Source organism: Oryctolagus cuniculus, chromosome X (genome assembly GCF_964237555.1).
Source record: "Oryctolagus cuniculus chromosome X, mOryCun1.1, whole genome shotgun sequence".
Taxonomy (NCBI): Eukaryota; Metazoa; Chordata; class Mammalia; order Lagomorpha; family Leporidae; genus Oryctolagus; species Oryctolagus cuniculus.
The window spans coordinates 88,256,077-88,282,171 of NC_091453.1; the positions used below are offsets into that span (position 1 = coordinate 88,256,077).

A 26,095-nucleotide genomic window follows, 5' to 3' on the forward strand; every position below is an offset into this window, starting at 1 on the left:
ATTGCTTTGTTTAATGAATGAATACTTCATTCCTTTTATGGGTAAATAATATTCCATTGTATGGATATACATTTGCTTATTCCTTCATTAGATGATAGAACATTGAGTAGTGTTTACTTTTTAGTTTTATGAATGATATTGCTATGAATATTTTTGTAGGGTTCATTTTTAACAGGAATCTGATACATTCCAGGGGTTGTACTTAGTGAGACAAATACAATCCCTGTTATCATGAAACTTACAGTCTAGTCTCCTCTTATGGGGAGAGAAAATATTGAACAAGTAATGACCTGGGTTCTGAGTGGGAAAAAAAAGAGGAAGTGCAGATTTCTATGGAGCACAAAACAGAATAAGCTACCCTGAGGGAAAAGGTTGGTTAGGGAAAGCATCCCAGTGAAAGTGATAGTTGAACTAAACCCTGAAATTTGAGGAATTGAGATAGAGCACTCATGAACGCACTGATAAAGGAAATCCAGTACATTTGTAGAGTAAGGAGGTGAGAGAAAATGGGAGAAAGGTACAAAATGAGACTGGAGAAATAGACACAAGTCAGGTTAATGCAGACTTGTTAAAGAGTTTTAAGCAAGGACAAAGGACAAAAAATTGTCCATTTACATTTGTAAAATATAGCAGGCAAATGGCAAGAGTTTATATCCTGGATTCAGTTAAAAGAATGTTGCAGAGTTCTAGCCCAAACACAACTAGGCTAGCAGAGAGGATTAAGATAATTTAACACAGCCAAGTTATATTTTGGTGTGAAAAGTAACAGAAATTTGATGATAGATTAAATTGGCGGGGGGTGGGGAGTGAAGTGTATTACTATCAAGTATAATGTTTGGATTTCCAGCTTAAATAAATCCATGAATTGTCTTGCCCATTGCTGAAATGGGGAAAAATTAGAGGAGGACCAGAATGGGTTGTGGAGGGTAAGGAGTTGATGACTGTGTCTTGTGATACACTGGATTTAAGATGCCTCTATTACATGGATATCCAAATACAGATGTATTCAAGGGAGTAGGTCATGTGAGTCTGGATCCCAGGAGAGCTGGGCTAAAGATAAATGTAGTTTGAGTTCATTTATATATAGATGGTAATTGAAGTCTAGGGAGGGCAGACTGGTAAGAAAAGAAGAGGGTATAAGACTGAGATGTTGCCATATTTTTTAGATAATAGAAAAATGGCTTATAAAGGAGACTGAGAAAGAACAGCTATAAACAAAGATATAAGAGTGTATCACAGAAGCCTAAGGAAGATATTGTATCAAGAAGCAGAGCAGTCAACTATGGAGAACTATTGAAGTTACATAAAATGAGAATTCAGGAGAGACTATTGGATTTACCGACAGAAAAGTCATTGGTGAATTGAGCAAAGTTCAATTTCAGTGACATGGCAGAAAGTGGGATGAGGAGAAGCCAAATATGGTCTTTTATGTCTATTTAAATATTCTCAAAGAGAATGAGTTGATAAAAAGCAGAGACACGTGTGTCTTACACTGAATGAATGAAGGGCCAAATAACTGGAAAATCTTGAAAGACAGTAATCTTTCCATTTTCTTACTCACTTAATATTTCCAAAACCCAAGGTCACTCACTAGTTAGTAGCAAAACCCTGATTCAAAGTCAGTTTTTTTTTTCCTTCAAATCTGGTACTTTCTTCAAAGCCCCATAGCTACATTCCTTTTTATATCCTTCTCAAGGTACTCACTAAGAGTAAGTATTCCATAAATGCTTTCTGAATGGTTTTCTCATTAAGATACTGTGTTAAATGTAAGACAAGAAATGAACTTTTACAACTAGTCCTAAAATAGACAGCTTAACACCATCTGGTCTTTAACATTATGTATGCTGAATAGCTCAGTGATAAAGAGCAGATAAATGGTGGCAAATAATGCCTGTAGTTGGAAAGGCTTATTGAGAACAAACATAGCATTATAGTCAGTTGTGTATGAATCTGTGTCCACTTAAACTAGACATTATTCTATAGTAGGGGATGCATTTCATCTGTATCTACAGTGTTCAGCACAGTGCTTGGTCCAAAGGAAAAGATTAGTAAAGATTTACTGAATCACATGGAATAGAGTAAGAAAATGTATTTCAATTATCTGCTCTTTCATTCCATTTAATAGCAACTATTAATACTATATACTATTATGACACATACTGTTCTAAGGCATTTATATGTATAGCCCCACTTAGTATTTACAAAACTCTAGGCTGTAGCTACTGATTTGGCTGACTTGTTGGTGCTGAGCATGGGAACTCTTATCTGACTGCTGCATTTTTTAGTAAAACCAACACAGAACTGATGAAGCAAATAACCATCAGTAGTCTTGACATCAACATGAACTTCAATCACGGTCTGCCATTTTTTGACAATGGAACACATTTTTCACTGGCAAGATCCATGTTGAGGAAGTTAGTCAAGCAGTTTTTGCCCTGAATATCCTCAGTAATCAGCTTGAATTTTCTAAATGCAACTTCATCATTCTGCAGGTCAGCAAGACTCACTTCAAAAACACAACCCTTGAGACCAACAGATGAAATTTTGGTTCCTTGATTCCTCACAACTAGAGTTTTTCCAATATTTCTTATGTTGAACATAGCAGCTACTTTCACATCCTACCAGTCTTTCTTAGAAAATGGGTCCGCCACTTTCTTCTTGGCTCACTTTTTGCCAACTTTTGTAAAGTGCTTGTTGTTGCCAACCACCATGTAGGTGCTCAGAGAGCCTAAATGGTAAAATCTATATATTTTTAAGACTACATGTTTTGAAGCTTCTGAAATCCACGTGAAATAGGAATTCTATTACTTAAGATATGTACACTCTTCAAACTTCAGTGAGTTAACTATGCCTAGCTGCTTTTACAAAGGGTGCTCTTATTTTTACTCTTTAGTGTTACTTCTGTTCCACAAGTGGCAATGATTTATTTGAAGGACTATTAAGCTTATTTTTTTTAAAAAAATATTTATTTGAAGGGCAGAGTTACAGAGAAGCAGAGAGAGAGGGAGACAGAGAGAGAGAGGTTCACTCCCCAGATGGACGCAATGGCTGGAGCTGTACCAATCCGAAGCCAGAGCCAGGAACTTCTTCCAGGTCTCCCATGTGGGTGCAGGGGCCCAAGGACTTGGGCCATCTTCTACTGCTTTCCCAGGCCATAGCAGAGAGCTGGATTGGAAGTGGAGCAGCTGTGACCCAAAATGGTGCCCATATGGGATGCCAGCACTGCAGGCATTGGCTTTTACCCACTAGGCCACAGTGCCAACCCCAAGACTATCAAGCTTTGAATAGGTTTTCAGGTTGAAGATATCTTAGATGGTACTATTCTCTAGTCATTACCCTCCTCCTGAACAGGAAATACAGAATTGGAGACTGTTTAGCTATGTACAAGTGTCAACACTGAGGGGGTCTCCAAAGAGTTCATGGAAAACACATATTATGATAAAACTATGAATGGATTTCTAAATTTTTTACACCAAAGTAAACATCTGTTAATTTCATTCTTTCCATCAACTTTTTGAAGCACTCTCCTATTCAGTTCAAGGTGTTGAAAGTATAAAGAGCCCTTAATATTTGTAGCCCCATTCAGAAAGTCTACCTTTGCAGGAGGGATTAAATGGGAAAAACCACTGAGAAAAAGGATGAGATAGCATGGTTGTATCAAGGAAAAGTAGCCTAGAAGTCAGAAGTCCTAGATCTAGCCTTAGCTCTGTCTTGAAAGACTGTGTACTTTAGTAACTAGATTAATAAGCTCAAATGGCAGCAAAGAAAGTAAAAAATACATTCCCTAGCATTCTTCTACAGCAGAGAAACTCATAAAGCCCAAGCAGGAATTGAAGAATTAAGATAATTTCAAGTAGTGAAGGAGTGCTTAAAGCATGGCAGGTTTATGCCTACCTTGAAATAGCAAGATTAAATTACCTAGTTCAGTATCTGTTACATGGCTAATATTCAATAGCATTTTCACAGGTATTATTATTTTATTTGGTTTCTTGCATATTTTTTCATCTCAACCAGTGGGATGTGAATTCCACAGCAGGTCATGTCATTTTGATTCAACAAGGTAGACCAAGGCCCTAATAGAGTCCATAGTGACTAGTTAATAAATGTTTTTGAATGAATTAATGAATGAATCATGAATAAACTGATGAATGAATCTTCGTTATCTGGCCTCCTAACACCATTGGTTATTGCCAAGAAAACAGTGAGCTCTTTCTGCCCCCTGACTACTCCAGAGTCCAATTAAGGACTCCATTCCAGGAGTGTGGCACTGTGGCATAGCGGGTAAAGCTGCTGCCTGCAGTGATAGCATCCCATATGAGCGCCGGTTCGAGTCCCGGTTGCTCCACTTCTGATCCAGCTCTCTGCTATGGCCTGGGAAAGCAGCAGAAGATTGCCCAAGTCCTTAGGTCCCTGCACTCTTGTGGAGACCCAGAGAAGTTCCTGGCTCCTGGCTTTAGATCAACGCAGCTCCGGCCACTGTGGCCAACTGGGGAGTGAACCAGCAGATGGAAGACCTCTCTCTCTCTCTCTCTCTCCCTCCCTCCCTCCCTCCCTCTCTGCCTCTCCTCCTCTCTGTGTGTAACTCTGATTTTCAAATAATTAAATCAATCTTTAAAAAAAGACTGCATTCCTTTATTTGTCATGACACATTATTCATCTCTAGATCCATTGTCTATCTGGTTACACTCTCTTGATTTCAAAATAAATGTATTCCTTGGTTCCCAATTCTTCCATTTTAAATTTACATTTCTAATCACTTCTCAACCTTTTGGCTAAGGCCAAATGTAAATTTAAATTTCTGATCCTACACCACTCCTGCTAACACACACACAAATTCACACGCATGTGTACCAGTAGCAAAATAACTTCCCACCTCAAATTCCTGTTATAAAGTCTCTTCCTTAAGGTTTTTATGAACTTTTTTTCCAAAATGGAGCACAGTATGCAGTGGGAGATGATGGAACTTGACTAGCCATCTTGTTTCTGGATATAAAATACTTACAGTACATGATCGAACCTTTAATCACACAGGATCCTTTTCTGGGCTTATAGCTGGTACAACCAGGCTAGAGCTCAGAAAGGCCCTGCAGTTCTGTTCAGTCTGTTTCGTCTTAGCTGAACTAGAACTCCACAATGAATAGAGAGGCTCTGAAGCTCAGACTCTTCTTTGATAGAAATACTGTCTGCCAGCTTCTCCCCATGGTAGCCACACACCCTGGAGCTGTTAAGACCCTCCCTTCAGGAAAGGAAGCCACTGTAGTAGACTTTTACCCAGGAATTTCAAAACTGTCCTACACAAAATAATTCAAATAAATCATCATTTGTCTTTTATTAAGGAATCACTAACACTCTTCATCCTCCAGCTCACCCTCAGTATGGCAGACATAATCGTTATGGGTCATTCTACTTCCCTCAAGTTGTAATGACTTATCTGTGCTAGTGTTGGCTTATAAATCTCTGTCACATATTATTCTCTTAGGAGATGCTCACTTAAGTGTATTTCTTTGTCTTAGCACTCTAGTTCTGTTTTTTCTACAATTGGGTTGTAAACATGAGTGGACATGTCCCATTGATCATATTTATCCATTGGCCCACAAGCCCACACATATACACTTATTTACATTTATCAACATCAGATAACTTTGTGGATTTTGTAGAAGTTTAGGACTTTGCTGTAAAATATAGATGGGTGAAGCATCTGAACAACTTCAAAGGAAATCTGAGAAGATCGTCTCAATATATGAACACTTGGATACTGAGCTCATTAGCCTAGTCAGTGTAATTAGTCTTCTCTGTGACCCATGAAAGAAGATTGTCATAGGTTTACAAAGTAAATATTGATGCAAGAAGATTAATAATGGGCTTCTCAGCTTTTTTTTCTTTCCCACAGATGGAAAACCAAAGCAAATACAGCCTTCTAAACACTCTCAGAAAGCAAAGTTCCAAGTAGACATACCTTAGAAAGAGGTCAAGGGGTCAGTATTGTGGCATAGCAGGTAAAGCCACTGGATGTAACACTGGCATCCCATGTGGGCAACATTTCATGTCCAGGCTGCCCCACTTCTGATCCAGCTTCCTGCTAGTGGCCTGGGAAAGGCAACAGAAAATGGCCCAACTGCTTGGCCCCCTGCACACCCATATGGGAGAAATAAATGAAGCTCCCGGCTTCAGCCTGGCCCAGCCTTGGTCATTGCAGCCATCTGAGGAGTAAACCAGTGGATGATCTTTGCCCCCCCGCCTCCCCTTTCCCCTCTCATTCCCCCTCCTCCTCCCTCTCCCTTTCTCTCTTCCTCTCCTTCCCTCTCTCTAACTCAGACTTTCAAATGAATCAATAAATCTTTAAAAGTAATAAGAATAAAAAAGAAAGAGGTCAGAAAAGGGGATTATAATTTTTAAAGCTTACTTCATGCCACAATTGTAACTTGGTGACATGATATAGTTGTAACTAAGTGGAGGAGGTAGAGGTAATTTAAATGGTTGAAATTCATTGAGTTGAAAATGTTCATTTAGGGGTAGGCACTGATGCAGCGTGTTAAGGCACTGCTTGGGACACCCACATCCCATATGTGTTCTGGTTTCTCTGCTTCTGATCCAACTCCCTGCCAAGGTACCTGGGAAGCAATGGATGATAGTTCAAGTACCCAGGCCCCTGACACCCACATGAGAGACCTGGGTGGTGGTCTTTGTTCCTGGCTTCAACCAGGCCCAGCCCTGGCTGTTGAGGCCATTTGGAGATCCCTTCTCTCTCTCTCTCTCTCTCTCTCTCTCTCTCTCTCCCACTCTCTCCCACTCTCTCCCACTCTCTCCTACTCTATCACTCTCTGCCTTCCAAATACATGTTTTTTTAGGGAGACCCAGAGGATGCTACTGGCTCTTGGCTTCAGGTCAGCCCAGCTCCAGACTTTGCAGCCATTTAGGGGGGTGAACCAGCAGATGGAGAATCTTGCCCTCTCTGTCTTACACTTGCTCACTCTTAATTCTACCTCTCAGGTAGATAGATAAATCTTTGAAAGAAAGAAAATCCAATACAGATTTTTAAAAATTGTTAAATACTGACTATAGGCCAAATATTATTCTGGCCACCACAACATCTAATTTATTCCTCAAAATAATATGGCAGGGTGGGCATTTGGCACAGCAATTAATTTGGAGCTTGAGATGTCTATCCCATATCAGAATGCCTGGTTTAAGTCCCAGTTACTCTGCTTCCTGTCCTGCCTCCTGTTACTGTGTGCCATTGGAGGCATCAGGTGATGACTCAAGTCCTTGTGTCATCACCCACATGGAACATCTGGATGGAGCTCCTAGCTCATGGCTTTGACCTGGCCCAGACCCTGCTGTTGCAGGCACATGGATATTGAACCAGTAGATAAGAATACTCTCTACCTCTAGAATAAAAAAAAATTTTTTTAAAAACAAAATATATGTAGAATTTGACTGTTCCTTACCACCTCCATTGCCAGCACCAGGTTCCCATCATTATTATCTGTCACTCTAGATTATTGCCACAACCTCTTCATTTGTCTTTTTGTCTCTTCTCTTGTATGTTCCCCATCTAGAAGCCAAAGTAAGCCTTCTAAAACATACAGTAATGTTAATCCTCTGTTCAAATTGAGCCACTGGTATTCCACGTAAGTCAGAAGAAAATTCACTGACGTTACCATGCTGTACTATGCCTTACTTGATTTGGCCATCTCTCCCTGCATTATCCATTCTGAAATTACTGCCTACTATTCCCAGCCTCTTTCATCTAACACCAGCCACACTGGGTTCCTTGTTGTCCTTTGAACACATTATGCTTGCTCCTATATCTGGGAGGTTGTCCCTTCCTCAATTGGATCACCTTCTCTGAAAATAGAGAAGTTCCTACACTCTTGTATCTCTACTCAGATGGCCCTCTACCACTGAGGCCTTCCCTGTCCACCTTTCATAAAACTGCCACATATACCCCACCATCATTGGACATTCATCATCCTCCCTGATTTTCACTATCTAACTTATTTTCTTTTTTTTTACATGTAAGTATTTTATTTTATTTTTTTTTAATTTTTATTTAATGAATATAAATTTCCAAAGTACGATTTATGGATTACAATGGCTTCCCCCCAATACCGTCCCTCCCACCCACAACCCTCCCCTTTCCCACTCCCTCTCCCCTTCCATTCACATCAAGATTCATTTTCGATTATCTTAATATACAGAAGATCAGCTTAGTATACATTAAGTAAGGATTTCAACAGTTTGCTCCCACACAGAAACATAAAGTGAAAAATAATAGATGATTTTTTTAAATGATTATGAAATCAGATCAGACCTATTGTCATGTTTAATCCCAGTGAGAGTCAAGTTGGGAGTTGATAATTTCTTTTTTTTTATTTTTTTTTTTTTTACAGAGGATCAGTTTAGTATGCATTAAGTAAGGATTTCAACAGTTTGCACCCCCATAGAAACACAAAGTGAAATATATTGTTTGAGTACTCGTTATAGCATTAAATCTCAATGCACAGCACATTAAGGACAGAGATCCTACATGAGGAGTAAGTGCACAGTGACTCCTGTTGTTGACTTTACCAATTGACACTCCTGTCTATGGCATCAGTAATCTTCCTATGCTCCAGTCATGAGTTTCCAAGGCTATGGAAGCCCTCTGAGTTCTCCGACTCTTATCTTGTTTAGACAAGGTCATAGTCAAAGTGGAGGTTCTCTCCTCCCTTCAGAGAAAGGTACCTCCTTCTTTGAAGACCTGTTCTTTCCACTGGGATCTCACTCACAGAGATCTTTCATTTAGGGGTTTTTTTTTGTTTTGTTTTGTTTTTTGTTTTGTTTTTTTTTTTTTTTTTTTTTTGCCAGAGTGTCTTGGCTTTCCATGCCTGAAATACTCTCATGGGCTTTTCAGCCAGATCAGAATGCCTTTAGGGCTGATTCTGAGGCCAGAGTGCTATTTAGGACATCTGCCATTCTATGAGTCTGCTGAGTATCTCACTTCCCATGAATACTATACCGCAGTAAGAAACAACGAAATCCAGTCATTTGCAACAAAATGGAGGAATCTGGAACACATCATGCTGAGTGAAATAAGCCAGTCCCAAAGGGACAAATACCATATGTTCTCCCTGATCGGTGACAACTGACTGAACACCAAAAAGGAAACCTCCTGAAGTGAAATGGACACTATGGGAAACGGTGACTTGATCAGCATAGCCCTGACTGTTAATGAACAACTTAATACATTATCCCTCTTAGTAGTTTTTTTTGTCTGTTCTACTTAATATGACTGGTTTAATTCTGTAATTAAATACACAGTTATTCTTAAGTGTTGAAAAGTAACTGAAATGTGATCCCTGTTAAACATAAGAGTGGGAATAAGAGAGGGAAGAGATGTATAATTTGGGACATGCTCAAGCTGACTTGCCCCAAATGGTAGAGTTAGAAACATACCAGGGGATTCCAATTCAATCCCATCAAGGTGGCATGTACCAATGCCATCTCACTATTCCAAGTGATCAATTTCAGTTCACAATTGCTCATAATGAAAGGACTAAGAGTCAAAGGGAGCACATAAACAAGTCTAACTTATTTTCTTATTGTCTATTCCCCCTACTAGAAAATAGGCTCTAACACTGCAGTGTTTTTTTTTATCTGTTTTACAAATGATAATATTTCCATGGCCCCTAGAACATTGCTTGGTGCATAGTAGGCCCTCAGTAATATTTTTTAATTAATAAGGTTGTGAACAAGGACCCTACTGTCATAGAACTTACATTCTGGTGAAAAGTGACAGGTCATAAATGAAAATATGCAAATTACTTATGGCTTGTAAGATAATGATAAATACAGTGCAAAGCATTTGAATAGGCTGATCACTAAGTAGTTGTCAAATGGCTCTTTGAGAGTTGGTGCCCCAGAGGCATCTCTGAAGAGTTAATATGACAAGGAGTCACACCATGGAAAAATCAGAGGGAAAACTGTTCCAGGAAGAGGAAACACCTTATACAAAGGCTAAGGCAAGAAATATTTTTGTAATTTTAGAAATAGCAAGCTGGCAACCCTAGCTGGTATAACAGAGACAGAAAAAGAGTGGATGGATGGAGCATGGGTCAGATCATGTAAGGCTTTTCAGACCAGGGAAAGCAGTTTAGATTCTATTCTGAGTGTGAAGCGCAACCACTGGAAATTTAGATAAGAGGATACCTCGATAGGATTTGTGTGTTAAGATTACACTCATTTTAGTTCAGAGCATGGGCTTGGGTGAAAAGTGAAAATGACTAGGCTTATAGCAGTAGTAAAAGAAAAGAGTCTGAGGAGAGATTTGAGTTTTATTGTGGGGGGAATAACATGAATGAACATTCACTGAATACTACCATGTTCTAGGCACTGCTCTAAGCATTGTACTTGGATTAACTGCAAATACTCACAACAATCCTGTGAGATTCATACCATCACTATCTCAATTTAACAAATGAGGGTATTGAGATAGAGCAGTTTATTAATCTGTGGGTCCATGATGCAAACCCGAGCTATCTATGTGACTCCAGAGCTGTGTCCCCAATTACCCAAAGGCACTGCCTCACAAAGTAGAAAAGGCAGGATGAAAACACATATGGATTACAGGTGGGAAACAAGAACAGAGAAATGAATGATATTTTCTAAATGAGTCATGACAAGTAAGGTCTAATGAAAGGGATTTCTATCAAAAGAAGAACACGCTTAAATCATTTGAATCAGTCACCTGCCCCTGCCTAGCCATAACTTTAAAGCATTTTTTTTATTTTAAAATGATTTTTTGGATAGGCTATATAGAAATCTGGGATTACTAACACTGTTGGAATGGCATAGTCAATGCCAGACAGGAGGGAAAGTCAACTATTGCTGTTCCAGTTAGGCTGGGTAAATGCCAGGGTAGTCAGTTCAGGAGGGGAAGCCAGAAGGTTGGGAGGTAGTAATTTAGATCCAGATAGACAACCTGGAGCGCAGCGGCATGATAGTTAAATTTGTGTGTCAATATAACTGGACCAAGGTATGCTCAGATATGTGGTTAAACATCATTCATGATGTGTCTGTGACTGGGATGTTAGGTAAGAATAGTATTTGAATCAGTAGACAAAGTAAAGCAGATTGACCTTCCCCATGCCAGTGGGCCTCCGCTAGTCTATTGGAGGCACAAATAGAAAAACAGGTGGAAGAAGGAAAAATTTTCTCACTCTTCTTGACTGCTGGCCTGGACATGAGTCTTTTCTTGCACAAGGACTGGATTACATCATTGATGCCCTTGGGTCTTCATCTTGTAGACAGCAGATTACAGGACCTCTCAGCCTCCATAATCATGTAAAACAATTCCTTAGGCTGATTAGGACACATCAAAAATTTGTGGAAACCAGAATTAAAAGATAAGTTTATTTTGGTACAAAAAATTGAAATCCATGCATAGGAGGGGTTTTAAAAAAGTTCATAAAGGTGCATATTATGAAAAAAACTATGGATTTCAAAAAAAAAGAATTTTGCACCAAAGCAAACTCATCTTTCAATTTTGTTTTCCAAGAAATCTTTGAAGTGCCTTTGTATATATAAATCTCTTCCTGCTCCTCCCTCATTCCCCCGGGGTGGTGTGTGTGTGTGTGTGTGTGTGTACCCGACATGTGGGTCAGAGAGAAAAGTTTGCAGGGGAAGAGAAAGTCTGATTCTCTGGAGAACTCTAATTAATACAAGTGGTTAAAGAAACAAAGCCAGGATGGAGAACACAAACAAATGAAAGATCTAGCAGATTTAGGTGTGAGGGTAAGGGCAGGGGAGTCGGAATCAAATGTTTGAAGAGCTAAGGCAACTGGATGTGATAGTTTTACCTGCCTTTATTCACCCCCGCCTAGCTTATAGCTAAATTAAATTTTTTGGATTATGCAATTGGTGTTGGTGAAGGGTGAGACTACACAGGTAAATTGGGGAAGGATGACGTGGAGTCAGAAACATAAAACGTGACCCATTAGGAATGTGAGCCTAGCTAAGTGTATTACTTTTCACTTTCTCTATGATAAGTCCTGAAAACTCGATGAAATTAATTCCCTATAGGAATTCTTTAAAAACTGCTCCTCTCCTCATGCTACCCAACATGGACTTCAATATATTTATTTTTCATTCAACATTGTTTCCTAAACACCTATTATTTCTCAGGGTCACAAAATGCTGTGGAAGACTCAAACATGAAAATGCCCTGGTTCCTGAGGCATTTGCCCTAGTGGTTAGGATGCTGGTTTAGATGCCTACAGCTCATATCATAGTGCCTGGTTTTGATACCTGCCTTTAACTCCTGAATCCAGCTTCCTGATTAATACAGATGAGAGCACCTGTGATGAGGCAAGTAGCTGGGTTCCTGTTGTCCAAATGGGAGGCCTGGATCAAGCTCCTTGGACCTAACTTCTACATGGCCCAGCCCTGGACTCTGTGGGCATCTAAGGAATGAACCAAAGGATGGGAACTAACCATCCCCACGGCTGGCTTGCTTGATTGCTCTCTCTCTCTCTCTCTCTCTCTCTCTCTCTCTCTTTCTCTCTCTCTCTCTTTCCACTCCTCTCTCCCCACATCTCAAATAAATAATATCCTGGTTCCTGTTCTCAAGTAGCTTATGGCTCTGCAGGCTGAACAGTAAGAATTAATTTTGAAGCTTTTGAAGCCAAACTTTTGTAGAACATGCTTTCTTTGCAAAGGAGTTACCACTAATTATTAATATGCACATGAGGAAAACACTTAACAGAAATATTTTTACATCCCTGACTATAGAGTTCTCAGAGTGTGTGAGAAGTTTGGCCACACAAACAATGCACAGGGGTTCTACCATTCCTCCAAAACCACATTTTTTTTTTTGACAGGCAGAGTGGATAGTGAGAGAGAGAGAGACATAGAGAAAGGTCTTCCTTTTGCCGTTGGTTCACTCTCCAATGGCCGCCACGGCCGGCGCACCGCGCTGATCCGAAGGCAGGAGCCAGGTACTTATCCTGGTCTCCCATGGGGTGCAGGGCCCAAGTACTTGGGCCATCCTCCACTGCACTCCCTGGCCACAGCAGAGGGCTGGCCTGGAAGAGGGGCAACCGGGACAGAATCCGGCGCCCCAACCAGAACTAGAACCCGGTGTGCCGGTGCCGCAAGGCAGAGGATTATCCTAGTGAGCCGCGGCGCCGGCCCCAAAACCATATTTTTATCATCCTTAAATGTTTCACAAAGGAATGAAAGACACACATTCGTGCTCAGATAGCCGCGAAGACAGCTACACATGCAATATACTGGTTATACAGATGGCTAGGCGTGCCTAAGATCACTAATGTTTATGACAGTCCAGACTAAGTAGATACTGGTGAGGGCTTAATGCACAAATGAAGTTAGAACAATAGGCTAATCCTCCGCCTGCAGCACGGGCACACCAGGTTCTAGTCCTGGTCAGGGCGCCGGATTCTTTCCCGGTTGCTCCTCTTCTAGGCCAGCTCTCTGCTGTGGCCTGGGAGTGCAGTGGAGGATGGTCCAAGTGCTTGGGCCCTGCACCCCATGGGAGACCAGGAGAAGCACCTGGCTCCTGGCTTTGGATCAGCGCAGTGCACCGGCTGCAGCGGCCATTGAGGGGTGAACCAACGGAAAAGGAAGACCTTTCTCTTTGTCTCTCTCTCTCACTGTCCACTCTTCCTGTCAAAAAAAAAAAAAAAAAAAAAAAAAAAAAAAAAAAAAAAAAAACACCTCCCAGATAATATCCCAAAATCAGATTGGTTAATTTGCTGATGTTCTTTAAAGGAGTGATGATGTACAGAAAACCAGGATGGGTCTTTTCTTCCCAAGTTTCATTCATTTTCATTCTCCATGGGTTTTAGTTTCAGATCCATATTCATTGTCTTTGAGCACGCACCCAAACTGCCAGACTCCCTGCTTTAATTACTCTCCCTTCTGAGAGGTTCTCCTTGATGATATTCAAATAATTCTGCCAGCCAGAAACATCTTCCCATCAGAGAGGAACAAATCCTGAAGTCTGAGTTCCTCAGAGATTCCCATGGATTCTGTTTCAGTTAAATGTCAGCTCATCAACCCACATTATTCACCACTACACTATACTAATGGGTTGGGTGCCATAGGAAAATTAAAATAATATAAAATAATATCTGCCCTTCTTGTTTTCATAAGGTTTTATGTTTAGGAAAATAGAGAATGAAGGACAGAAAGAACCCTTGTTCTCTGAAATCATAGATTTATTTGTCTTAAAAATGTAGGTTTCACCTAGGGTGATTACTGATGCCATAAACAAGAGTGTCAATTTGTTAAGTCAACAACAGGAGTCACTGTGCACTTACTCCTCATGTAGGATCTTTGTCCTTAGTGTGCTGTACATTGAGATTTAATGCTATAACTAGTACTCAAACAGTATTTTTCACTTTATGTTTCTGTGTGGGAGCAAACTGTTGAAATCTTTACTTAATGGATGCTAAACTGATCTTCTGTATATAAAGAGAATCAAAAATGAATCTTGATGTGAATGGAAGGGGAGAGGGAGTGGGAAAGGGGAGGGTTGTGGGTGGGAGGGACGTTATGGGGGGGGGGAGCCATTGTAATCCATAAGCTGTACTTTGGAAATTTATATTCATTAAATAAAAGTTAAAAATAAAAAAAAAAAAACAAATGGAGTTAGAAATGACTTCCAAAAAATATTATCACCAAAGGATCTCAAAGATAAAAAATGCTACTTATTTTAAAATGATACTAATTACTAAAATGCTGCATCCATCCTCACAAAGGTGTGCTAGTGAACTAGCATGTAGCATCTCTCTGGAATGGAGTGTAGGTAAACTCTTGAGCTTACTTTAGCTTTTTCCTGTCCTTGCTGACATGAAAAGGCGCTCATTTTTAAACTTGACTTATCCCAGTTTAATGAGGAAGGGCCAGGTAAACTCTATCTAGATTTACAATGTAACCTTCTGGGAGCCCACTGGAGCTTATCTCTGTGTTAAAGGCATTTTTACTATGAAGTCAATTAATCACATGCCCATTGGGAAAGAAAGGGGCAGTTACTCATTCCCTAAGTTGAGTATAATTACACAAAATAGAGTTATGAAATCTGTGAGCACATTTAGGCTTGGACCCTTGCATCAAATATAAGTAATGTGCCTGTCTATGTGACATATACACGAGAAGGCCCACAGAGCTAAGAATAAATTGGCACCAGCAATTGCTCTTTAAATGCACATTTAAGGAAAGTGGAGTTGGCATTCAGCCATCCTTCCAGGAGCGCTAGTACATCAGTAGGTCAAATTCCATATAATCTTAAACCTGAAGAGGTTTGTTCCAGGCCCTCTGCCTTCAGGCTGATGATGATCCGGAATAAGTAGAGACCTGTTCACTTATTGAAGTTCTCTATCCCCCTTTATTCAAGAGTCTTGCTATTTTTAACACCCGTAAATTCAGAGCTCATTTCTATTAAGAACATTCATTCCTCTGATAGACAGTTGGGTCTGTCACTATCCACACAGCCCCTGGAATTCACTAAATACCAAAAAGCATGCTATTGATCATCATGAAGATACTTCAAAAAGATCATAGAAAAATGGAATGAGTTTATTTTGTTGCAGAAATTTTTGAAATTTGTACACAGTTTTTTCATAATATGAATTATCCATAAGCTTTTTAAAGACTCTTCTCAGGCATGGATTTCAATTTTTTTGTGTTGCAAATAAACTTTTAATTCCATTGTCCACAACATTTTCTAAGTATCCTTGTATTACCAGCCTATGATTGGGCAACATTCAATTGGGTTAGTCCACATCAATTAAAAGAAGCATAAATGGAGCTGAGACATGGACTAGGTAATGAGCTGCATTGCACCGCTGAGAACATTCTTGGGTTGGGTATGTTGCCTGATACTCTAGACCTAAGCTGGGATCACCCACAACTTTCACTGAATTCCTGAGAAAAAATTCCCTCATGTATTATTTTATGCCCTTGGCCTTTAAGATGTACAGGAGACCAAGAAAGTTTTCAAGATGATTACTAGCTTTAGTATTAATCTTAAAGTTACAGAAAAAAATCTGGTTAATCACAAGATACTTCTTTGTAGCCCTGAAAAAATCATATTTAATGACTTATATGAGTCACTATTTAATGTTGTTTTCCCTTGTTAGTCTGTAAGTTATCTGAAGGCAGGGACCATGAAATTATTGTACATAGCTTCACTTCTGGTGCATTGTACCATGAATGACAGAGTATTAAGTCACAGAATGTTTGCTGAATGAATATATGAAAACTTAGAACAATGCATAGAGAAACAAGCTGATTTCATCATAGTCCTGCCTACAGATGTACAGAGAATTGTTCCTACATGACTTCACACTAATGTCATCTCTGTCTTTATAAAATGTCTTTATTCAAACCACAAGTCACTATGTTAAACTTATCTGTTATTTTTCTGCCATAACATGATTTTCTGCCAGTCATTCATTCCAGTCACATCAAAAGAACAGAGCACAAACCATAATTGAAAATGGACAACTTCCCAAATCAAGCACGACTCTGACCCAAATCAGGAGAGGATGAAACAGTAATTCATTCTGGCACCTTAATTAATTATCACACAGATTGCTTATTGATTTTCTTGTATTCAGTCTGATGCTTTATGAAGCACATTCCTTTCATACAAAGTGTGGACGGCATGAAGAAGACCTGCAAATCAAAATACATTAAAATATTTGGAAATGTAAGATTACAGTTTTTCCTAGGAGTTATATCAAACTGTGCCCAGAAAGATACCCTGTTAGTATTTGGAAATATCTTTCACTTGCTTAGGTAACCAAATTTCTGCTACTGTGAGGCAAGATAAAGACATTTCAAAGTGAATAGTGTCCCATGGGAATTTTTCATGACAGATTATGATGTCACAGGGTCAAGTGGGGGGAAATCCAGCCCAGAAATATGCATGGAACTAGAGAGCATGTGGGTGAAGCCAACAAGGACACTGGTTAAGAAAAGAAGACAGACCTGATTATGGAAATCCTATCTAAAAAATAAAAATGAAGAATTATAAATTATGCTTTAGCAAAGAAATATGAATCTGGCATAGCAGGGAAAGTGATAATAGAAAAGGTGACAAAAAACTAAGAACTGAGGGGAAAAAAGTAGAAGAAATGGAGCCAGCACTGTGGTGTAGAAGGTTAAGCCACCACCTGCAACGCCAGTAATGGCACTAGTTCGAATACCGACTGATCCACTTCCTATCCAGCTCCCTGTTAATGTGCCTGGGAAGGCAACAGAAGATTGCTCAAGTGTTTGGGCTCTGGACATATGAGGGAGACCCAGAAGCAGCTCTTGGCTCCTGGCTTCAGTCTGACTCAGCTTTGGCTGTTGCACCCATTTGGGGAGTGTTTCTCTCTCTCTCTCTCTCTCTCTCTCTCTCTCTCTCTCTCTCTCTCTTTCTGTGTGTGTGTGTGTGTGTGTATGCACATGCACGCGAGTCTGCTTTTCAAAAATAAAATATAAATGAACCTTTAAAAAAAAGAAGAAATGAAGTGGCTAACAAAGGGGAAAATCCTGTAAGATATATAGAGAAAAACACACATGAAGAAACGAGATAATGATAAAATTCAGAAATGTCCACTTTACAAAGGACATTTTGCTCTTCAGGGGCCCCAGTGAAGATGTAGACACTTCTACAATATGCTATCTCAGAAGTATTTTTCACACATCTTGTCTCAATAATAAGCTTTGTGTTCCATTCTCAGAGAATGTGAGATGGATGAAATTAAGAAACTAGAATGTCTTTTTCCTATGTTATGGACATAATTCCCAAATTTGCTCTCTTTAGTTCCAGCTATAAAGTCACATATTTTTAACAAGGTTATGTAGAAGCCTTATGAATTTTAGAATGCTGAAATGGGCACCCTATATATGTTTCCATCAAAGCAGTTTGGGTGTGGAGCAGGAGAAAGATTAAGTTATGGGCGTTAGAGACAGAGGAAATGGAGAGGGGGGAAGATCACTAAGAATTCAAAGAATCATAAAATGGGATATATTCCAATTATAGTTAGTTATTGCTATACAACAAACAGCACATGCATATCAAACATTCCAACTTTAATGGTGTGCATAAACGAATAAATTGACTCTCATGTCATCTTAAGCGGAAAATTTCAGAAAGTAGAGGTAAACATAAATGCATTTTGGGCTAAAACTGAATGTTGTTTTAACCTTGAGGCTGAGGTTTCATCTCAGTTGACCTTGTACGTATATAATCACTTTATTCTTTGCCTTACTTCCCCTACAAGAAATAAGACATCCTTGGTCATTTCTGTTGTAAAGGAAGAAGAAAAGGTCCATCAGATTGGCCTGGACATGCCAATATCCTGAGGGGATCCTGGCATCTTTAAGTTGCTAAAGCTTGTGAAAGACTGGCTGGGCAACTGGAAGTATCACAGAAACAACTGGCAAGAATTAGGGGAAGTGATAGATTTTTGCATTGTTTGTATATTCTTCTCTCCCCACTCTATTTTTCTCACTGAGAAGAGGTTTGTTTCCCTCACAACCCCTCCCACCACAAAGAGCTCTTTGGATTCAAACCTACCTTTTTTATATGTAATTCACAATCAATAAAATTCACCTTTAAACCACATAATTCATGGTTTTTAATATATTCACAAGATTCTACAACCATCACCTCTATTCAATTCCAGAACATTATTGTTTTCTCAAAAAGAAACCCCATCCCCAATAAATATTCACTGCCCCATTCTCTTTCCTCTAGTTCTTGGCAATCCTTACTCTGATTTCTCTATTTGCCTATTCTGGACAATTCAAACAAAAGTAATTTTACAATAATGTGGCCTTTCATGTATGACTTCTTTGTCTTAGCATAATGCTTTCAAGATTCAGCTATGATATAGGTACTTCAATCCTTATTATGTACAAGTAATATTCCATTGTGTAGATATATTTTGTTTATCCACTCATCACTTGATGGATATTTGGGATGTTTCCACTTTCTGACTGTTATGAATAATACTGTTATAAACATTCATGTGCCAGTGTTTGTGTGAACATATGTTTTCATTTCTCTTTAGTGTATACCCAGGAGTATAATTTCCAGACCATGTAATTATGCTATGTTTAGCTTTGAAGAATCACCAAAATGTTTTACCCAATGACTATAACATTTTCTATTCCCACTAGCAATGCATGGGGGCTCCAGATTCTCTATAACCCCACTAATACTTGCCCACCCCTGTACTGTTTGTTGTTATTATAGCCATTTGAGGGGAAGTGATATCTTACAGTGGTGTAGGTTTTCATTTCTCTAATGAAGAGTGATGTTGAAAATCGTATGTACTTATTATTTGTATATTTTCTTTGGAGAAATGTCAATTCAACTCTTGACATTTAAAAAACTAGAGTATTTGTCTTTTTATTATTTAGTGTAAGAGTCCCTGATATATTCTGAATTTTAGACCTGGATAAATGATTGTGAATATTTTTCCCCGTTTTGTAAGTTATTTTTTCTTGACAGTGTCCCTTGATGCACAAAAGTTGTTACTTTTGTAATTATATGTTTTTATATGTTCTCTTTTTATGTTATTGGTTTGAAAGGCAGAGTGACAGAGAGGAGGAGGGAGAAAGAGAAAGAGAGAAGGGGGAATGGAGAGGGGGAGGAAGAGGGGGAAAGGGAGAGTAGAGGGAGGGAGAGCAGGGGGAGGAAGAGGAGGGAGAGGAAGATATATTTTTCATTTGCTGGTTCACTCCCCAAATGACCACAGTGACTGGGGTTGAGTCATGTCAAAACTAGGAACCTACAACTCCATCTGGCTCTCCCACATGGGTGGTAGGGGCCAAAGTACTTGGGTCATCCTCTGCTGCATTCTCAGGCATGTTAGCAGAGTTAGATTGGGAATGGAGCAGCCAAGACTCAAACTGGTGCTCTGATATGGGATGCTGTCATTGAAGCTTAACCCACTGTGTCACAATCCTGGCCCCTAATTATTAAGATATATTTATTTATTTGAAAGCCAGTGTAAGTGAATGAGTAATCTATCATCTATCCTCTAGTTCACTCCCCAAATGGCCACAGCAGCCAGAAGCCTGGAAATCCACTTGGGTCTCCTACACGGATGGCAGGAATTCAAGTACTTGAGCCATAATCTGCTATTTCCCAGATGTATAAGCAGGGTGCTGGATCAGAAGTGAAGTAGATGGGACTTGAACCAGAACTCTGATATGGGATGTTGGTGTCCCAAGAGGCAGCTTAACCTGCTATGCCACAACACCTACCCCAAAAGTTGTTAATTTTGATGAAGTTTAATTTATTCATTTTTTTCCCATGTCTGCTTGTGCTTTAGTGATCATATCTAGAAAATCATAGCATAAGTCAAGGTCATGAAGATCTGCGTTATGTTTTCTTCTTCTTTTTTTTAATTTTTTGACAGGCACAGTGGACAGTGAGAGAGAGAGACAGAGAGAAAGGTCTTCCTTTTGCTGTTGGTTCACCCTCCAATGGCCGCCGCGGCCAGTGCACTGCGGCCGGCGTACCACGCTGATCTGAAGCCAGGAGCCAGGTGCTTATCCTGGTCTCCCATGGGGTGCAGGGCCCAAGCACTTGGGCCATCCTTCACTGCACTCCCTGGCCACAGCAGAGGGCTGGCCTGGAAGAGGGGCAACCGGGACAGAATCCGGCGCCCCAACCAGGACTAGAACCCGGTGTGCCGGTGCCGCAAGGCGGAGGATTAGCCTAGTGAGCCGCGGCGCCGGCCATGTTTTCTTCTAAGAGATATAATAGTTTTAAGTATTCGATTTATATGTTTCATCCATTTTAAGTTTTTGTATATAATGTGAAGTAGGAATCTGAATACATTCTTTCACATGTGAATATCCATTTGTTTCAGCATCATTTGTCAAAAAGACTATCCATTTCCAATTGAATAGCTTTGGTAACCACATAAAAAATAAATTGGCTATGGTAGATATACAGGTTTATTTTTGTACTCTCAATTCTATGTCAGTGCACTTTATGTCTACCCTTATACCAGTACATTTTCACTATTACTATAATTTTGTGATATTAATAAAGAGGAAACAACCTACATGATCATTTCTATAGATGCATACAAAGAATTTTATGCCTTTTTTAAAAAAGATTTATGTTTTGAAAGGCAGAGAAACAGGGAGAAAATGAGAGGGAGGGAGAGTGGGAGAGAGAGAGAAACACTTTCATCCACTGGTTCACTCTCCAAATGGTTACAATCAATGGCTGGGGCTGGGCCAGACCAAAGCCAGGAGCCAGGAACTCCATCCAGGTCTCCCAGGTGGATGGCAAGGGCCCAAGTACTTGGGCCATCTTCCACTGCCTTCTTAGGTGCATTAGCAGGGAGCTGGATGGGAAGTGGAGTCGCTGGGACTTGAACCAGCACACCCATATGAGATTATGAGATGCACACTTTGTAGGCAGTGGCTTAACACTGCACCACAATACCAGCCCAATACATTTTTTTCATTCAAAGAAGCACTCAACAAAATGGAACTCCCTCAACTTGATAAAGGCAATCTGTTAAAAACCCAGAGCTAGGAATGAACTTAGTGGTAAAAGAATGAAAGTTCTCCCCTGAAGGTCAGGTACAAGAGAAAAATATTTACTCTCCATTGTATGGGAAAAGAAATTAGGCAAAGATAACCAAATCAAATAAAAATGGTCAAGATTAGAAAAGAAATAACAGATTTTATTTATAGATGGCTTGGAGATCTACTAAAACTTGTATATAGAATTTTCCAGTACCAATGAACAATCTGGAAAGAAATCTAAAAAAAAAAAATAATCCCATTAATAGAATGAAAAAGAATAAAATATTTAGGACTAAATTTAACCAAATGAGTGTAAGACTTATACCTTGAATACCATAAAACTTTACAGAAGGAAATTAAAGACCAAAATAATTGGAAGCACATGCTGTATTCAAGGATTTGAAGAATTAATGTTAAGAAGATGACAATACTGCCAAAGTGATCTACAGATTTAATGCAATCCCTATGGGTCAGCACTCTGGATTAGTAGACTAACCTCCATCTGTGGCGCTGGCATCCCATATGGGCTCTGGTTCATGTCCTGGATGCTCCTCTTCCTATCCAGCTCTCTGCTAATGGCCAGGGGAAGCAGCATAAAATGGTCCAAGCTCTTGGGCCCCTGAACTCACGTGGGAGATCCAGTAGAAGCTCCTGGCTTTGGATAACCCAAGCTCCAGCTGTTGTAGCCATCTGGGGAGTGAACCAAAGGATGGAAGACCTCTCTGTCTCTCCCTCTGTAACTCTGCCTCTCAAATAAATAATTACTTAAAAAGAACTTCCTCCAGCATTCCTGTTCATATCATTCATTAAGACAAACAAAAATGTTTAAGTAAATATTTTAATGCATTCCCTATCAAAATCCCAGTCACTGCTTTTTCTTCAATAAAAATAGACAAACTCATTTAAAAATTTATGTGTAAGGGTAGACATTTGGCTCAGTGGATATGTCTCTGCCACCCACATGAAAGAACTGGACTGAGTTCCCAGCTCCTGGTTTCAGTCTGGCCCATTCTCAGCTATTGAAGGAATAAGGGAAGTGAACTAGCAGATGAGAGTACTCTCTTTCAGATTAGTATGTAAAATTCATGTGGAATTACAAAGGACTCTGAATTGCCAAAATAATCTGGAAAAGAACAAAGAGGAATCACTTTCTGATTAAAAAACTTACTACAAAGTTACAGTAATCAAAACAGCGCAATATTGGCATAAGGATAGATTCATAGACCAATGGAAAAGAATTGAAGTCCAGGTAAAGAAACACACATTTACAGTCAATTGATTTTAACTAGAGTGGTGTCAAGACCATTAAACCTGAGAAATAATAGTTTTCCCAATGTATGTATATATTTGTGCATATAAACATATTGATATGTATGGCATGTCTGTGACAAGTGGTCTGTAAGGAAATATCTTACTAGATCTACCTGTTTATGAAGACACTCATTCTTTAGTCTCTGAAAACACTGAGGAGCCATGGAATATATAGGTCCTTTAAACAATTTCCAAGGTATGAACAATTACCCTTAATTTAAAGACAAGAGAACCGAGTCTCAGAAATGCAAAACATTTTTCTGTAAGGCATATAACTTGTAAGTGGCATAACTTGGATCCTTCCATAATGTAAGATCTTTGCACTGCACCAAGCAGAGTAACAAAGTTTACTAATGGTTCCATCACATCTGAGGGGATGGTTCATCATGTACTCCTGTCCTCAACCTTTCTTGTACCACTATCCATTGCCAAATAAGGATTAAAAGTAGCACTGATGTCAGAGACTTAGTAATGTGGTTTTTGGAAAGCACAGTCATGTTCAATATATCAAAATATACTCACATAATTCTGTGACAGAACTAGGACAGTTTTCTCAATTTTATGGATGATGATAATGGTATCATCATCATCATTCACATTAATTGAATGTTTACCTTGTACAAGACACTGTGCCAAACACTTTACATGTATTAACTTACATAACCACTGTACGTGTCGTAGATTTGTTTATTATTAGCACCAGTTATACAAGAAGGAAACACAGCCATAGAAGGTAAATAATTTTGCTGTAGCAACATAGTTAATAATGGAGCTGGGATTTAAACTCTAGTGTTCCTGAGTCCAAGTTCAGTTTATTTTTACTGTTAGCTTAAATAGTAGATTCACTGTAATTCTGCAATCTTTCTCTACCTCTACCAGAAAGATATAAAAAAAAGACTGTATCAAAGTCTACTGTCATTCATTAGGTCCTCCTTACACTTGCTGTGGTTTAGTTAAGCCATGGATGGGACAGCTGGCTATTTTGTAATTCGAGGAGACTCAGGAAAATTATACAGCCTCGAAAATTTCTGTTTTGAGCCACGGCGCCGGCCGTTCTGTTACAAATCTCATCAAGGGCCAGTGTCCCAGTGTAACAGGTTAAGCTGTCACCTGTGGTGCCAGATCCCATAACAGAGTTCTGGTTCTAGTCCTAGATGCTCTGCTTTCAATCTAGCTCCCTGATAATACACCTGGGAAGGCAGCAGAAAATGATAGTCCAAGCATTTAGACCCTTGCCATCCACATGGGTGACCCAGATGGAATTCCTGGCTCCTGGTTTGGGTCTGACCCAGGCTCAGCTGTGGCAAACATTTGGGAAGTAAACCAGCACATGAAAGATCTGTACCTTTCTCTGTAATTTTACCTTTTAAATAGATAAACAATGTATTTTTAAAAATCTCACCAAAAATATTTATTTCTTGTCATTACTGCTTCATGTTCAAGAGGCCCATATTTATAAGCTAATGACCCAAGAAAAACTGCTAACTTTTCCTTAAAATGGGATTCCTTGAATAATCCGTGGGAAATAAAGGACCTTGCGAATTAAAGTATGTGTGCCTACATGTGTGCACATGTGACAATATTTATATAGATCTTAGTGTACAAGAGGGCAGGTTGGTGAAATAGAATTATATCCTAGATACTATCTCAATCCATCTTCATCCACTCTGCATCTTTCCTAGTATGGCCCTAGGTTAGGGTTTAAGACATAAAGGAAGGTTCAAGTTTGAGAACTGTCAGAGGGAAAAGATAGGCGGGCTAGTACATTTTCTACTTATTTATTTTACCTCAAGTCCAGCCTTCATTTGCCCTATGTATAAGAGCACATATAATTTCATAACGTATTAAAACTACCATTTTGGGCCAGTGCTGTGGCGTAGTGGGCTAAGCCTCTGTTTGCAGTACTGGCACCCATATGGGCACTGGTTCTAGTCTTAGCTACTCCTCTTTTGACCCAGCTCTCTGCCATGGCCTGAGAAATAAGTAGAAGATGGCACAAGTCCTTGGGCCCCTGCATTCATGTGGGAGACCTGGAAGAAGCTCCTGGCTCCTGGCTTTAGATCGGCTCAGCTCTGGCCATTGTGGCCATTTGGGGTGTTAACCAGTGGATGGAAGACCTTTCTCTCTCTCTATCCCTCTCTCTCTCTCTCTCTCTGTAACTCTAACTCTAAAATAAATCAATAAAATCTTTTAAAAACGGTATCATTAAACAGGCACACAAATAAAACAATACAAAATAAAAGCATTGATAGGGGCTGGCGCTGTGGCATAGTGGGTAAAGCCGCCACCTGGAGTGCCGGCATCCCATATGGGCCAGTCTGAGTCTTGGCTGCTCCACTTCCAACCCGGCTCTCTGCTATGGCCTGGGAAAGCAGTAAAAGATGGCCCAAGGACCTGTGTGGGAGGACCGGTAGAAGCTCCTGCTCCTGGCTTCAGATGGGTGCAGCTCCAGCAGTTGCAGTCATCTGGGGAGTGAACTAGCAGATGGAAGACTGATCGACCAACCTACCTACCTCTCTCACTGTGTCTGCCTCTCCATAACTCTGTCTTTCAAATAAATAAATAAATAAATAAATCTTTAAAAAAAAAAAAACATTGATAATAGAGAGAGGCTGATTGGAGTTTATACGTACTAGCCCTGCAACTTTTGGCAAATTGATTCACCTCTACGTAGTTCTTTATAACCAAGAATTTAAACTTGCCAAAGAGGTCTAGCCTTTGCTCTCAGCTCCTGAGAGATAATCTTTGTTTGCTTGGAGGCCGTGGGATAGACAGATAGTAATAGGGCCTTTTAGGGTAGGGCTCTGAGTTGCAGAGTATCAGTCAACATGGAAACTGAGATCAATCATATGGGCATCATTAAGTCTTCAGAACAACCTGCCAAATAAGATAGGACTATAAATGAGGAAACAAAAGCTCATAGAGATTAAGTAACTTGCCCAGATTTACACAACTAGTGAGTTATAGAGTAGAGTTCTTACTTCAGTAAACAATCCAGAGCCCTCTCCTCACTTTCCCTCTGTCCTCCCTCAATCCTGATTGGTTGGCATTATTTTATTTGCTGTCCAATATGATAGCTCTAAGCTGCATATGACTACTTACATTAAAACTAATATAAAAATCAAAATTTCAGTCCTTCAGACACATAGCCACATATCATTAGACACATGTGGTTAGTGGCTACCACATGGAATACAGCAAATGTGGAACATTTATAACATTACACAGT

The 26,095-nt window shown here is 39.6% G+C and overlaps 1 protein-coding gene and 1 pseudogene across 1 annotated transcript in view; both read right to left on the reverse strand.

Moving 5' to 3' along the window:
* The window catches only part of IL1RAPL2 (interleukin 1 receptor accessory protein like 2), a 1,316,228-nt gene that overhangs the window by 770,195 nt on the left and 519,938 nt on the right, over window positions 1-26,095 (reverse strand). The window lies entirely within an intron of this gene.
* LOC127484977 (small ribosomal subunit protein eS1-like) lies at window positions 1,813-4,325 on the reverse strand (annotated as a pseudogene).